A 14,187-nucleotide genomic window follows, 5' to 3' on the forward strand; every position below is an offset into this window, starting at 1 on the left:
TTTCATTATCATTCTATGGGCCACCCAATTAAATTTGAGGTCTTCCCTGAGGTTGTAAGAAATAAGTGATGATTTTGGAGCTACCCTAGAAGCACTCTAGTTCTCTGACTGTAACCTAGCTGAGAGTTTCCGGGCCTGAGCTTGTTGGAGCAGCCATTCCACCTACAGCCCTTGTAGTCATCATCGCTACTATAAAGGTCAAACATAGTAACTACACGGGTCTTTGAAAGCCTTGCTTTCGATGATTATTTTATCCCAAGAAACCACAGATGACATTTAATTAATTATGATGCTGGTCATGCCATAGATAACAGTATACCATTTTTCATTAGGAAGAAGGTCATTACTTCATTTAGGATCATAGATAAGCAAGACAATCTCAGAATCCCAGTTGGAAAGTTTGTTTCCTCCTGGTACCATGTACTGTGTCATCGTGAAAACAGAGATTGTGCTGAATTCCTAGGAGAGAGAGTATTATGTGAAAGATAAGAAGCTGCTGAAATTCCTTATACAGAAATAATATTTCACTCAGGCAGAATTTACTAAAAGGAATATAAGAAAATGCCTATCTCAGAACACCCTGACCAGTATTGAGTATTATTTAATAAATCTTTACTAAAGTGATTGGTGAAAAATGGGGACTTAGTTTTCACTCATAAGTGAGATGATGTATTTTCAATATGTTGATTAGTTATCTGTTTTTTCCTTTTCCAGATTGTCTATGTTTGTTGTTGTTGTTGTTTGTCTGTTTCAGTAAGGATAGGCTAAGTTATGCTGCAGTAATAAATAATCCTCCCCGAATATCAGTGACTCAATACCACAAAGTAGAACATCTCACTCATGCTGTATGTCCCTCGTAGATTGTCTGGGTGTTTCCTCTTAGTCATCCTCACTCAGGAATCCTGGCAGAGGGAGGCTTCTGTCTGTGCTTCCATGACAGCTGAGGCAAGGAATAGAGACTGAGTGAATCACATGATGACTCTTAAAGTTTCTGTCACTTCTGTTCACATCTCATTGGCTACAGCAAGTCATGTGGCCATGCCTCATAGCAAGGGCTATTAGGAAGTTGAATCTGACTCCATGACTAGAATGGAATGAATTAGAAATGTTTGGTGAACAACATTAATGATGACTTATGGATTTTAGGCTTTTCGTTTTTCATTAGGATGTAACATTTATTGCAAAAATTTTATTTCAGGAGAAAAATTTAGAAATACTATGAATAGGGGCAGAAATGATTATGAGAGATTTTACACATTCCTTTCAGTTTGATTCTATAGATAAAACTAAGGAACAGAATTTGAATGACACTGAACGTGTGTGTATGTGAGTATGTGCCTGTGTATGCATGTAATATATCAATAAATTTTGTTCCCTTGAAAAGAGAATACTCTTCTTTTGAAATGATTCTGGAATGTTAACAAACATGGCTGTGTATTAGGCCACAAAGACAACCTAATTAAATTCCAAAGGACAAATATTATAGGCACATTCTTGGACTACAGTGCAATAAACCAAAAAGTAATAACAAACGTTTGAATAAGAATCCCACCCACTTGAAAATTTTAAAATGAAAAACCAAAAATTTTTCAATAAGCAGATCCAAGAGCTGATTTTTTGGGAAAAAATGTAATACAGTGACAAATAAAGCATGTTTAATTAAGAATTAAGAGAGCACTAAACTAGAAGAGAAAAAAATATGAAAGTTTTTTAAAAAGAATACACGATGCAGTTTTGTGCAAATACATTTGAATGTCTACATGAAATGGAGATTTCTGGAAAAATATAACTTGTTGAAACTGATTCAAGCTGAAATAAGTAGTCTAAATCAGAAGTTGCATACTTACGGCCTACCAGCCAAATTCAGCTCTTAGCCATGTTTTATTTGGCTCACACATCATTTTATAAAGCAGAAAAAGTATCATATTAAAAATCTGCATTTCTCCCTCTTAAAAATATAAGAGAATTTGGCAAGTCTGGACTTGCATTCTTTCATTGCAATAATTTGGTGAAGTTGAGTAGCTGTCCTTTTAGGCAGGGCAAATACCACAGTCTCCACCACTCCTTACTGTCTTACACCTGCCTGCTCTCTTGATGGACAAGCATGGTCCCTATCAACTTGGAAGTTCACAACTCTACCTAAATGGACCAGTGCATGATGAGGGCATCGTTCCCTGCTGTGACAATCAGTTCTTCACTTCCTTTAGTTTTTATCATAGGATGTTTTGATTTTCTGTTTTTATTTCTGTTCCACTTATTTGTTGTCATTTCTAGAAACTTTGGTAGATTTCTTATTTTAATTCCTCATTATTTAATAATTAAGGCAACCAAGACAATAAATTTGCCACTGAGAAGACACTAGTAATATCTCAGAATTTTGATAGATAGTTTTAATTGTTCCATTGTTTTCTTTATAATATTTTATTGTAGTTTTTAATTTCCTCTGCTCTTCTACAATTTTTTGAGAGAAGTATTTTATAATTTCCAAGTCAGTAGGGTTTTAAATTTCTAGTTTACATTTAAATTTTCTATTTTTTTGTACATTGGAAAATTAATATGGCCTGCTCTTTGCTAGGATTTTCCTTATAAATGAGAATAAGATGAACTTTTATGAAGGTGTTGCCTCTTTGGTATAAGACTTTTATATATGCATAGAAGTTATTTTCATATTACCTATATCCCTTCTGCCTGTGATTTTAGTTATTTTATCCAAAGTAAATTACTATGATGTATTGAAATCTCCCGCTGCTGTTACCTTGCTTCCTCAGTTTACTTCTAACAGCATTTATTTTAATTTTCAATGCTCTGTTGTCTTTACAGTGGATTTTACCTCTTATCAATGTAAATATTCTTGAAACACTTTTGAATTATGCTTTTGCTTTCTGTTGATTTTTGCTATGTAACCTTTCCACTTGTGTTTGCATAACATTTATTGTTATGTGTGGTCATTGGAGAACACTCAAAATTATTCAGCTTCTTCCAGGAACATGGTATTTCATGTTCCTGAAATACACAGAAAGGGCATGTTCCTCATGCCCTTTCTGTGTGATTTTGTTAGGGGTATAAAGCAATATGTGCCACTATGTTTAAATTTTTAATTATTCTGAGAGCCTTCTTATGAGAAAGCTTGACCTATCATTTATTTCCAAACTTTCAGTTGGGTCTTAATTCTATCATTTTGCTTTATGCTGGTTACCATATGACCAACCTAGACAGCATATTAAAAAGCAGAGACATTACTTTGCCAACAAAGGTCTATCTAGTCAAGGCTATGGTTTTTCCAGTAGTCATGTATGGATGTGAGAGTTGGACCATAAAGAAAGCTGAGCGCCAAAGAATTGATGCTTTTGAACTGTGGTGTTGGAGAAGACTCTTGAGGGTCCCTTGGACTGCTAAGAGATCCAACCAGCCCATCCTAAAGGAGATCAGGCCTGGGTGTTCATTGGAAGGACTGATGTTGAAGCTGAAACTCCAATACTTTGGCTACCTGATGCGAAGTGCTGACTCATTTGAAAAGACCCTGATGTTGGGAAAGATTGAGGGCAGGAGGAGAAGGGGATGACAGAGGATGAGAGGGCTGGATGACATCACCGACTCAATGGACATGAGTTTGGGTGGACTCCAGGAGTGGGTAATGGACAGGGAAGCCTGGCATGCTGCAGTTCATGGGGTCGCAAAGAGCTGGACATGACTGAGCGACTGAACTGAACTAATGTGCACTTAATGTATTTAATTTGTCTTCTTTTTTTTGACTACAGTGAATTTTTTAAGATTGAAAGACATTTGACATACAACTGAGCTTTGGCTATACAGTGTAATGATTTACTATTTATTTATTTTGCATAATGATCACCACAGTAAGTCTAGTTAATATCCATTCACTGTATATAGTGAATTTTTTCTCCTGATGAGAACTTTTAAGATCTATTCTCTTAGAAATTTAGCAACTTTCAGTTATGCAATACAGAATTATTATTAACTGTAGTCACCGTGGGGGCTTCCCCAGTGGCACTAGTGGTAAAGAACCCACCTGCCAGTGCAGGAGACATAAAGAGAGGTGGGTTTGATTCCTGGGTCAGGAAGATCCCCTGGAGGAGGAAACAGCAACCCACTCCAGTATTCTTGCCTAGAGAATCCCTTAGACAGAGAAGCCTGGCAGGCTACAGTTCATAGAGTCGCAAAGAGCTGGACCCTATTCAGGCGACTTAGCACACACACACGTAGTCACCATGTTGTACAGTACATTCCAATGATTTGTTTATTTATAGTTGGAAGTTTGTAACTTTTGACTGCCTTCGCCCATTTCACCTCCCCATCCCCTGCCTCTGGCAACCACCAGCTCTGTATTCATGAGCTTGACTTTTTTTTTTTTTTTAAAGATTCCATATATGAATGAGATCATGCGGTATTTGTCTTTCTCTGACTTATTTCATGGGTGCCCTCAAGTTCCATCCATGATGCCACAAATAGCAAGGTTTTCTTTTTCATGGCTAAATAATATTCCTGTGTGTGTGTGTGTGTGTGTGTGTGTGTGTGTGTGTGTGTGTACACACACTGCATTTTCTTTATCCATTCATCTGTCGATGGACAGTTTGTTTCCATATCTTGGCTCTTCTAAACAATGCTGCAGTGAACAAAGGGATTGCAGGTATCTTTTTGAGTTAGTGTTTCATTTTCTGCAGATAAATACTCAGAAGTGGATCCAGGTGGATCATATGATATTTCTATTTTTATTTTTTGAGGAACTTCTATACTGTCTTCCCTAGTGGCTGCACCAGTTTTACATTACCAAATGGCAAACCACTCCAGTGTTCTTGCCAGGAGAATCCCAGGGACGGGGGAGCCTGGTGCGCTGCCGTCTCTGGGGTCACACAGAGTCGGACACGACTGAAGCGGCTTAGCAGCGGCAGCAGCAGCAGCAGTGCACAAGCGTTTCCTTTTCTCCACCCTCACTGTGCTGTGTGCTTAGTCGCTCAGTCATGTCCGACCCTTAGCAACCCTAGGGACTATAGCCTGCCAGGCTCCTCTGTTATGGGATTCTCCAGGCAAGAATACTGGAGTGGTTGCCATGCCCTCCTCCAGCGAATCTTCCCAACCCAGGGATTGAACCCAGGTCTCCCACACTGCAGGCAGATTCTTTACCATCTGAGCCACAAGGGAAGCTCTCACTAACACTTGTTATTTCTTGTCTTTTTAATGATAGCCGTTATAACAGGTGTAAAGTAATATCTCATTGTGGTATTTATTTGTATTTCCCTGGTATTTAGTGATGTTGAGGATCTTTTCATGACCCTGTCGGCCATCTGCATGTCTTCTTTGGAAAAATGTCTATGCAGATCCTCTGTCCATTTTTAAATAAGACTTCTTTTTTTTTTTTTTTTTTTGCTATTCACTTTTATGAGCTATCTATATATTTTGGAAAATTAACCCCTTATCAAATATATGATTCCCAAGTATTTTTTTCCATTCAGTAGGTTGACTTTTCATATAGAAAGGGTGCTTTTGTTTTGCTTTTTTTAAAATAGTACCCTCTCAGTTGTTTGAAAGTTAGATGTCTTGCTTTCAATTTTTCTAGTAATGGCCATATAGTTTTTGTGAATTTAACTCCTAACATCAGTTACAAATTAATAATATTTGCTCATACGAAAGATGAGAAATTAACTGTTTTCACTTTTTCTCTTTTCTATTCTTTGTTAATTTCAATATATGGCCATTACAAATATGCCTCCTCCTCAGGATGGGGAACGCATGTATACCTGTGGCAGATTCATTTTGATATTTGGCAAAACTAATACAATTATGTAAAGTTTAGAAATAAAATAAAATTAAAATAAAATAAAATAAAACCAATTTTTATTATTTTCAATTTAAAGAATATTATCAATTATAGAATCATATTGGAAACACTAATTTTTCCTGTACATTTAACTGGTTTGACTGCTTAGAGACAGCCATATTCAACTCATTTTCTGCTTCTTATTTTAATTAATATACATTTGTTCCTGCATACACTTTCTAAAATTTCATTGTTATCTTTTTTGAGGAAGTTTACTTCAATTCTAAATCTGCTGAATATTTAGAATCTGAGAATATCTTTCTCTTGATACTTGCACAGATGACACATTGCTTTAGGTATAGAATTCTTGGATTTCAGCCTTTTGCTTTTAAAGTTCTACAATTGGTACTCCATTATTTTTGGTTTTACATATTGTCAAGAAGCTCATGACCAACCTGCTGTATATTCGTTGTGAGCAATCTAATTTTTTTTGGATGTGATTATTATCTGTGAAGTATGAACACCTCAGCAGTCTGTTTACTTCCCTCTGTTATAGTTGCTAACGGAGATTGGTGCTTTGTTGCTGTTAGGGTTCCTTGCAGTATGAGTCACTCTTTCAATTTTCTCAAGTTTTTTCCTAGACAATATTTTTTCCCACCCTTTTTGTTTTACACCCTTTTCACTCTGCAGATTTCAGTCTCTTTTTCTAGCCTTCTGTGATAGCTCAGTTGGTAAAGAATCCACCTGCAATGCAGGAGACCCCGGTTCAATTCCTGGGTTGGGAAGATCCACTGGAGATGGGATAGGCTACCCATTCCAGCATTCTTGGACTTCCCTTGTGGTTTAGCTGGCGAAGAATCCACCTGCAATGTGGGAGACCTGGGTTCGATCCCTGGTTGGGAAGACACCCTGGAGAAGAGAACAGCTACCCACTCCAATATTCTGGCCTGGAGAATTCCATGGACTATATAGTCCATGGGGTCACAAAGAGTTGGACATGACTGAGCTACTTTCAATTCTCTAGCCTTAAGTAGTTTAGATCCTGGACTGTGATCTCTGCATTTTTCCCCTCACAGTTTTTGTTTCTCTTTCTTTTTCTTCAGTCTTCTGCATTTCTCATATATATATATTTTTTTGTTTGTTTGTTTGTTTTTCTTTTCTTCTTAGGTTTTCTGCTGAGAATTATACTGGATTTTATTTCTATGACATTGCCTTCTCATCTCTGTGATTATTTTCTTGTCAGTTTTCTAATTTGATTGATAAGACATCTCAATGTTGTTGAGGAAATACAGTGAAGACTTTTCAAACATTCTTTGGCAAATCTATTTGAGAGTGAGGTAGTTGTTGAGTTCTGAGTAACTGGTTGTGACTTTTGAGCCACAGCATCCCTTCACAGCAGAGGCAGATCCAGCGCCTAATTCTTGATTTTCCAGCAGAGGCAGATCCAGCGCCTAATTCTGACTCAGGATCAGGTCGGACTAGGCTTCAGCAGAGATGAACAGGAGAGCAGGCAAATCCACTTCAAGCCCTATGCAAAGAATGAGTGGTGTAAGGGAATTATAGGCGGTACTTAGTCAGCAACCTAGCAAAATAGAAGAGGAATCCAAGCAGGTGTCTCTTATTGTCCCAGTATACCTAGAATCCCTGTAAAAAAAAAAAAAAAAAATGCTCTCTGAAGTTTCTGAGTCTGTGCTATGTGGGTCCATCTCATTTTTCTTTTTTGCCTAATTTCTGTGGGTAGAAATTTTAGATCAAACAATAACGATGATTTCAGACATTTTTCTTGTTTTTGACTTTAATGGGAAAGACCCCAGAGTTTGAACTTAAACTTGCAAATGGAATTGCTTGCTGTTTGATATGAATGTTAGTTATAATGTTAAGCTAATATATCCTATTCTTGGTTTACCTTTTTCTCTTTTAAAGCAATCGTGGCTATTAGGTAACTTTTTGACATCTATTGAGATAATTATATAGCTTTTATTATTTCACCTGTTGATCCTATGTATTATTTAATTGAATTTACTAACATTAGAAAATCTCCTATGGTTCAGGCATGATTCTTCAGGATGAGTTTCTGTCACAACATCCTGTTGTGTTTGACTAGCTATTGTTTTGGGTTTTTCTTTAGGCTTTTGTATGTATACCCATGAAAAGTAATTGATCCATTACCTTTTCTTTCCATTTGGCAGGTTTTTGTATCAGGGTTTTGCTGAACTTATAAAGGTATTGGAGACTTTTCCATCTTTTTACGCACTGGAAGTGATTATAAAATAACTATTTCTCAATATTCTAACACATATTCCTGTGAAATGTATAAACATAAAAGTTTGGGAGTATTCTATATCAGTATTTAGTTTATATTATGTTTACTAATTATTCAAATGATCATTTTCTTTAGTGAATTTGATTATTTGTCCCCAGAAATCACACATTTCTTTTTGTTTTGAAATGTTAATGTAAATGTGTACTTGTCATTCTTTATATTTTGATGTCCTTTAATCTATAAATACATCATCTTTGTGATTTCTAGTTTTATAAGTACTTATCTTCTTTTTCTTAATTTGACATCCGGATAATTTTCCTTATAAATATATATATATTTTTTTCTCAGAGAATTGAATCACTGTTTAGTGGTATTAGTTTAGTTTCTGGAGGGAGGGTTTTATATTTTGCATTTTACTTCTGCTAGTAGTTTTTTAGATTTGCTGTATTCTTTCCTTGTTTTCTCCAGCTTCTTTTTCAACTTCGCCTTTACTAACTGATTTCTAATTTTTAATTGATTCATAATTCAAATAATCTAAAATGAATATTTCTTGAGTGTTCAGGTTAAGGGGTTTGCTGCTGCTAAGTCACTTCAGTCGTGTCCGACTCTGTGCGACCCCATAGACGGTAGCCCACCAGGCTGCCCTGTCCCTGGGATTCTCCAGGCAAGAACACTGGAGTGGGTTGCTATTTCCTTCTCCAATGCATGAAAGTGAACAGCTATATAACTCATACCGTAGTATAAAATATAGAAAATGTCTTTAGTTCCTTGAGAAATACATTTTCCTACTCTGTGGCTTATATATTGATTTCTTGATAGAGTCTTTTGTCTAGCAGATACTTTGTTTTGATTAAATCTATCTTATCACTTTTTTCATGTCCAGTGCTTTTTGATTCCTGTCTAATGATTTTACTTACATCAATAATGTTATAAAATATTTTATTACATTTTTCTTCTAGAAGATTTATGATTCTAGCTTTTAAATTTAGGTCTGCAATCCATGTGAAATTTGTTTTTGTGTATGGAGTGTGGTAGAAGTTGCGGTTCAGTTTGCCCTGTACTATTTTTTGGTTATTTTAAACACAATTTGTTTAAAAATATATATTTTCTGTCCCAGTCATTGAATTGACTTGGAACCTTGGTTTGGTATTGATTGACCGTAAATGTGACAGCCTAGTTCTGGATTCTGTCTTCTGCTCTGTTTACCTATTTGCTCTGTTTTGTGCACTAACATACTGTCCTGATTTTTACAGTTTTCTTTCTTTATTTATTTATTGCTGTGCCACAGGGTACGTGGTATCTTGGTATCAGGGATCAGATCTGCTCCCCCTGCATTGGAAGATTGGAGTCCTAACCACTGGACCACCAGGGAAGTCCCTTATGTCAAGTTTTAAAATCATGGCACATAGGTCCTAAAACTGTTCATCTTTTCCAAAATTGTTGTGGTTATTCTAGATCCTTTTCATTTCATACGGATTTTAGAATCGGCTTGTCAGTTTTGTCAACAGAACTATCTGGGATTTGATGCTGATTGCATTAAATCTGTAGATGAATTTTAATAGAATAGATATACTAACAGCAGTAAGTCTATAAGAAGGAGATAGCTCTTATATCTCTCCATATCCTTAGATCATATTGAACTTCTCTCGACGGTATTTTATATGTTTTGCTTTGAATGACTTGCATATCTTTTGTTAGATTTATTCCTGTTAGTCGCTCAGTCATGTCCGACTCTTTGCCACACCATGGACTACGGTAGTTCACCTAGCTCTTCTGTCCAAGGGATTCTCCAGGCAAGAATACTGGAGTTGGTTGCCATTCCCTTCTCCAAGGGATCTTCCCGACCCAGGGATCAAACCTGGGTCTTTTGCATTGCAAGCGGTTTCCTTACTGACTGAGCCATCAGGGAAGACCCTAGATTTATTTCACGGTACTGATGATTTTTGATGTCATTGTAAATTGTATTGTTTCAAAATTTCACTTTCAGTTTGTTTGCTTCTGGTATGTAGATATAGAGTGGCTTTTAAAATTGAATTTGTATTCTGTTGTCTTGCTAGTTCTAGTAATTTTTAATAGCTTCCATGGGCTTTTTTACATTCACAAAGGTGTTGTTCGTGACTAGTAGTTTTAATTCTTCCCATCTAAGTTTTATGTCTTCTGTACTTCTTTTCTTGCCTTCCCACACCAGCTAGGATTGATTAAAGTGATAAGAGGAGACATTTTTATTTCTTTCTTGATCTTAGGGAAAATCTTTCACCATTAAGCTTTTTGTTGATGCTTTTATCAGATTTTCTTTTCTCTATCCAGATTGCTGAGTTTTCATCTTGAACAGGCATTGAATTTTTTCAGTTCTTTTTCTGCATCTATCAAAACAATCATATTTTTTCTTGTATTCTGCTAATATATGGAATTATATTGATATATTTTCACATTAAGCCAACTCTATATTCCTAGAATATACCAGAACGATTCATGATATATTTTCCTTTTCAGATATTGAGGGATTTGTGTCTCTAATATTTTGTTAAGGCTTTTTGATTCTATGTTTATGAGGCATATTGGGCTATAATCTTGTACTTTCTTTGCCAAGATATCAAGTTTATGCTGGTCCTATAAAATGAGTTGGAAAGTGTTTTTTTCTCTTTTAAGTTCTGAATGAGTTTGTTTGAAACTGGCATTTAACTTCCTTAAATGTTTATTTGAAGTTCTCTAGACGTGGAATTTTCTTTGTTGAAAGGATTTTTTTATATTATAAAAATTTTCAATTATGCAGAAATGTTGAATGAATTCGTACAGTGAGCACCTATATACTCGTCACACTGATTTTACAATGCTATATTTGCTGTATCATTTTTTATTCACATAGAGAGATCTCTATGTGAGAAGCTTTTTGATTATGAAACACTTTCTTCAAAATCAAAGAGCTATTCAGATTTTCTGTTTCTTCTTGCATTAATTTTTGTCACCTCTGTGTTTCAAGATGTTTGTTCCTTTTAGTGAGTTGTCAAGTTTATTGACACAGATGTTTCTTAATATATTCTAATTATCTTTTTAATGTCTGTACGTGCACACTCTGTCACTCAGTTATATCCAACTCTTTGCCAGTCCAAGGAGTTATATCCAACTCCTGCCAGGCTCCTCTGTGCATGGGATTTTTCAGACAAGAATACTGGAGTGGGTTACCATTGCCTTCTCCAGGGGATCTTTTTGACCCAGGTATTGAACCCACATTACCTGTGTCTCCTGTATTGGCAGGCAGATTCTTTACCACTGAGCCATCCTTTAATTCCTAACATTGTTAGTTATTTTTACTTTGTTTTTTTTCATCAACTTTCTTAAAGTATTTTTTAATCATTTTATAAACTAGCTTAGACTTTGACAATTTTCTCTACTGTTTGTTTTCATTTCATTGGTTTCTGCTTTTATTTTAAAATTATTTTTTTCAATTCACAGGGGTTTAATTTCATCTTCTTCATCCAACTTATTAAAATGGAAACTTAGATCATTGATTTTAGACCTCTGTTTTCTAACACAAGTATTTAAAACTTTAGATGTATTCTATAAATCCTTTTTTGAAAATTATAGTAAATTTTATTACATGTTCAGAGAACTAGGTTTGATTTGAATAGAGAAAAGCAGTCAGTTAGACTAGCATTGATTGAGGACTTCTTTCACATGGTAAGGAGGTAAGCACACACCCATTTTACAGATGAGGAAACCAAAAGTCAGATCAGTGACTCTCATGCCTCACAAGAAGCTGCAGACCTAGAAGAATAATGGGACTGTGGTTTCACCTCTGTCCTTTCTGGATTCTCACTCCTCCCTGCTGCTATCCAGAAAAGACAGATCCTGGAATGTTGTAACCACATGAATGACAATGATAGTAATTATTTGCTTCTACAAGAATATTTTAAAGTTTGGAAAGTGTCTTCACCTCTTTCCTCTCACCTGTTTTTCCAGTATTCTTGTAATGATCAGGTGTGTGTGTGTGTATGTGCATGTGTGGCACACAGGAAGGATGTGTTTTGGGAGAAAGGGGAAATGGAGACAGAAGAGACCATGCCTAGTCTTCCAGGCTGCATAAGGAATGCTGCATTCTCTTTTCTGGGCATTCAACATCTTTGGTATTCCATAAATCTTGATATGATGTTTTTTTTTTTTTTAATTTTCAGTTTGCAATCTTTTGTTAAAGATTTTTTTTGATGTGGACTGTTTTAAAAGTATTAAATTTGTTACAATATTGTTTCTGTTTTATGTTTTGGTTTTTTTGACTGCAGGGCATGTGGGATCTTAGCTCTCCAACTAGGGATCAAACCCATACCCCCTGCATTGAAAGTCTTAACCACTGGACCACCAGGGAAGTCCCTAAAACCTTTTCTATTTCTTTCTTGTGTTGTTTCTTTTCTTTTCTTTTTTTTTTTTTTTTTGCCTCTGACTCCTGAGTGGGTTAGAGATACCATGCTTAGTTTCTAACTAATAGGTTTTATAGATATCTTAGTGTGATTGTTAAAAAATATCATCAAAGTATCTTTACTATTATCATTTGATTATCATTGCCATCAGAAAACATACCTTGTATGAAGTAGACCCTTTGAAATTTACCATGTCTTGTTTTGCTGCCTAGCATGTGTTTCTTTATGCATTTAAAGAGAATGTGTATTTTGCATCCTTGGGTATAGTATTCTATAAATGTCTATTAGGTCACACTGGTCAGTGATAGGGTCCACATGGGGTCTCACTGATAAGATGGCTCGTTATGTCGACCTTGCAAACAAAGAATAGATCACAGTGATCCTTGAGACTCACCAAATTACCCAAATGGCATCCTGTTATCTCACTAGCGCCTATCTTCTCAAAGCTGCGAGACCACCAGATTCCAGACCTCTGGCTATGTGACCATCCCTTCAGAGAATTTTTCATTGGTGGAGTATAAGAAAGACCCTGACAGAAAGGGAGGACGCTGGTTCTCCTTAAGGGCCAGTCACCCTCTCTTTTCCCTCTAATAAATTTCCCTTTTCTTGCCTGACTGCCTGGCTTAGTCTCTTTTTCTCTGTATGTGCCTTACACTTAGTAGTTCAGATCTTCTATAATTTCCTTGAAACTTTTTTTCTTCTATCATTACTGTCAAGAGGTGTTACATTCTCTATGTGGGCTTGTCCATTTTTCCCTTTAGTTCTATAACTTTTTCTTGTGTATATTTTGATGCACATGCATTTAAAATTATGTTTTCTTTATAAACTGACATTTTTGTTGTTATGAAATGTCTGATGATACTCTTTGTCTTGAAGTCAACTTTGTATGATATAAATGCTGCCATACCAGCTCTATTGCTTAAGCGTGTGTCTGGCAGGCTTTTTCAACTGTCTTACTTCTCAGTTATTACCACCTTTATATTTAAAACCTGTTTACTAGGAACTTCAAATAATTGGGTTTCCTTTTTATCCAGCTAGCCATTAAAAAACAAATTCTGTCTATTTACAATTTATGTACTTGTTGATAAGACTGGATTTATATTTTCTGTTAGAACCATGTATTCTGTTTTCTTCTCTTCCTCCTTTTCTGCCATCTTTGGGTTAAGTGAGAGTGTTTCAGTATTTTATTTCATCCCTCTTACTCCCTTATTAGCCATATTATTTTGTATATATGTATCTAGTGGTTGCTTTAGAGATTACAAATGCATTTTAACTAATCACATCTTTCTTTAATAATCTTATGCTACTTCCTGAACAATCTAAGAATCTTACAACATATAAATGAATGTTGTCATGTATTTTATACCTCCATATTTTATATTGTATTTATCACCATTTCACCTCTTCTGGTGTTCTTTATTCTTTCTCATATGTGAGCTTTCTTCTGGTTTCATTTCCTTTCAACCTTAAAGTCTTTTAGCATGTCTTTGACTATACATCTCCAAGAGAAGACTAATCTTAGGTTTTGACTGACAGGAAATGTCCTTTATTTTTGAATTTTTAAATTGTGGTTAAATATATATAATATACAATTTGCCTTTTTAGACATTTTAAGTGTACAATTCAGCAGTATTAAGTACATCCACCATGTGGTACAGCCATCAGTCAGTTCAGTTCAGTTCAATCACTCAGTCGTGTCCGACTCTTTGCGACCCCATGAATCGCAGCACTCCAGG

The 14,187-nt window shown here is 35.6% G+C and overlaps 1 protein-coding gene across 5 annotated transcripts in view; it reads left to right on the forward strand.

Moving 5' to 3' along the window:
- Positions 1-14,187, forward strand: part of CALN1 (calneuron 1) — a 512,378-nt gene that overhangs the window by 273,961 nt on the left and 224,230 nt on the right. The window lies entirely within an intron of this gene.

Source organism: Bubalus kerabau, chromosome 23, assembly GCF_029407905.1.
Source record: "Bubalus kerabau isolate K-KA32 ecotype Philippines breed swamp buffalo chromosome 23, PCC_UOA_SB_1v2, whole genome shotgun sequence".
In the NCBI taxonomy this organism is placed as follows: Eukaryota; Metazoa; Chordata; class Mammalia; order Artiodactyla; family Bovidae; genus Bubalus; species Bubalus kerabau.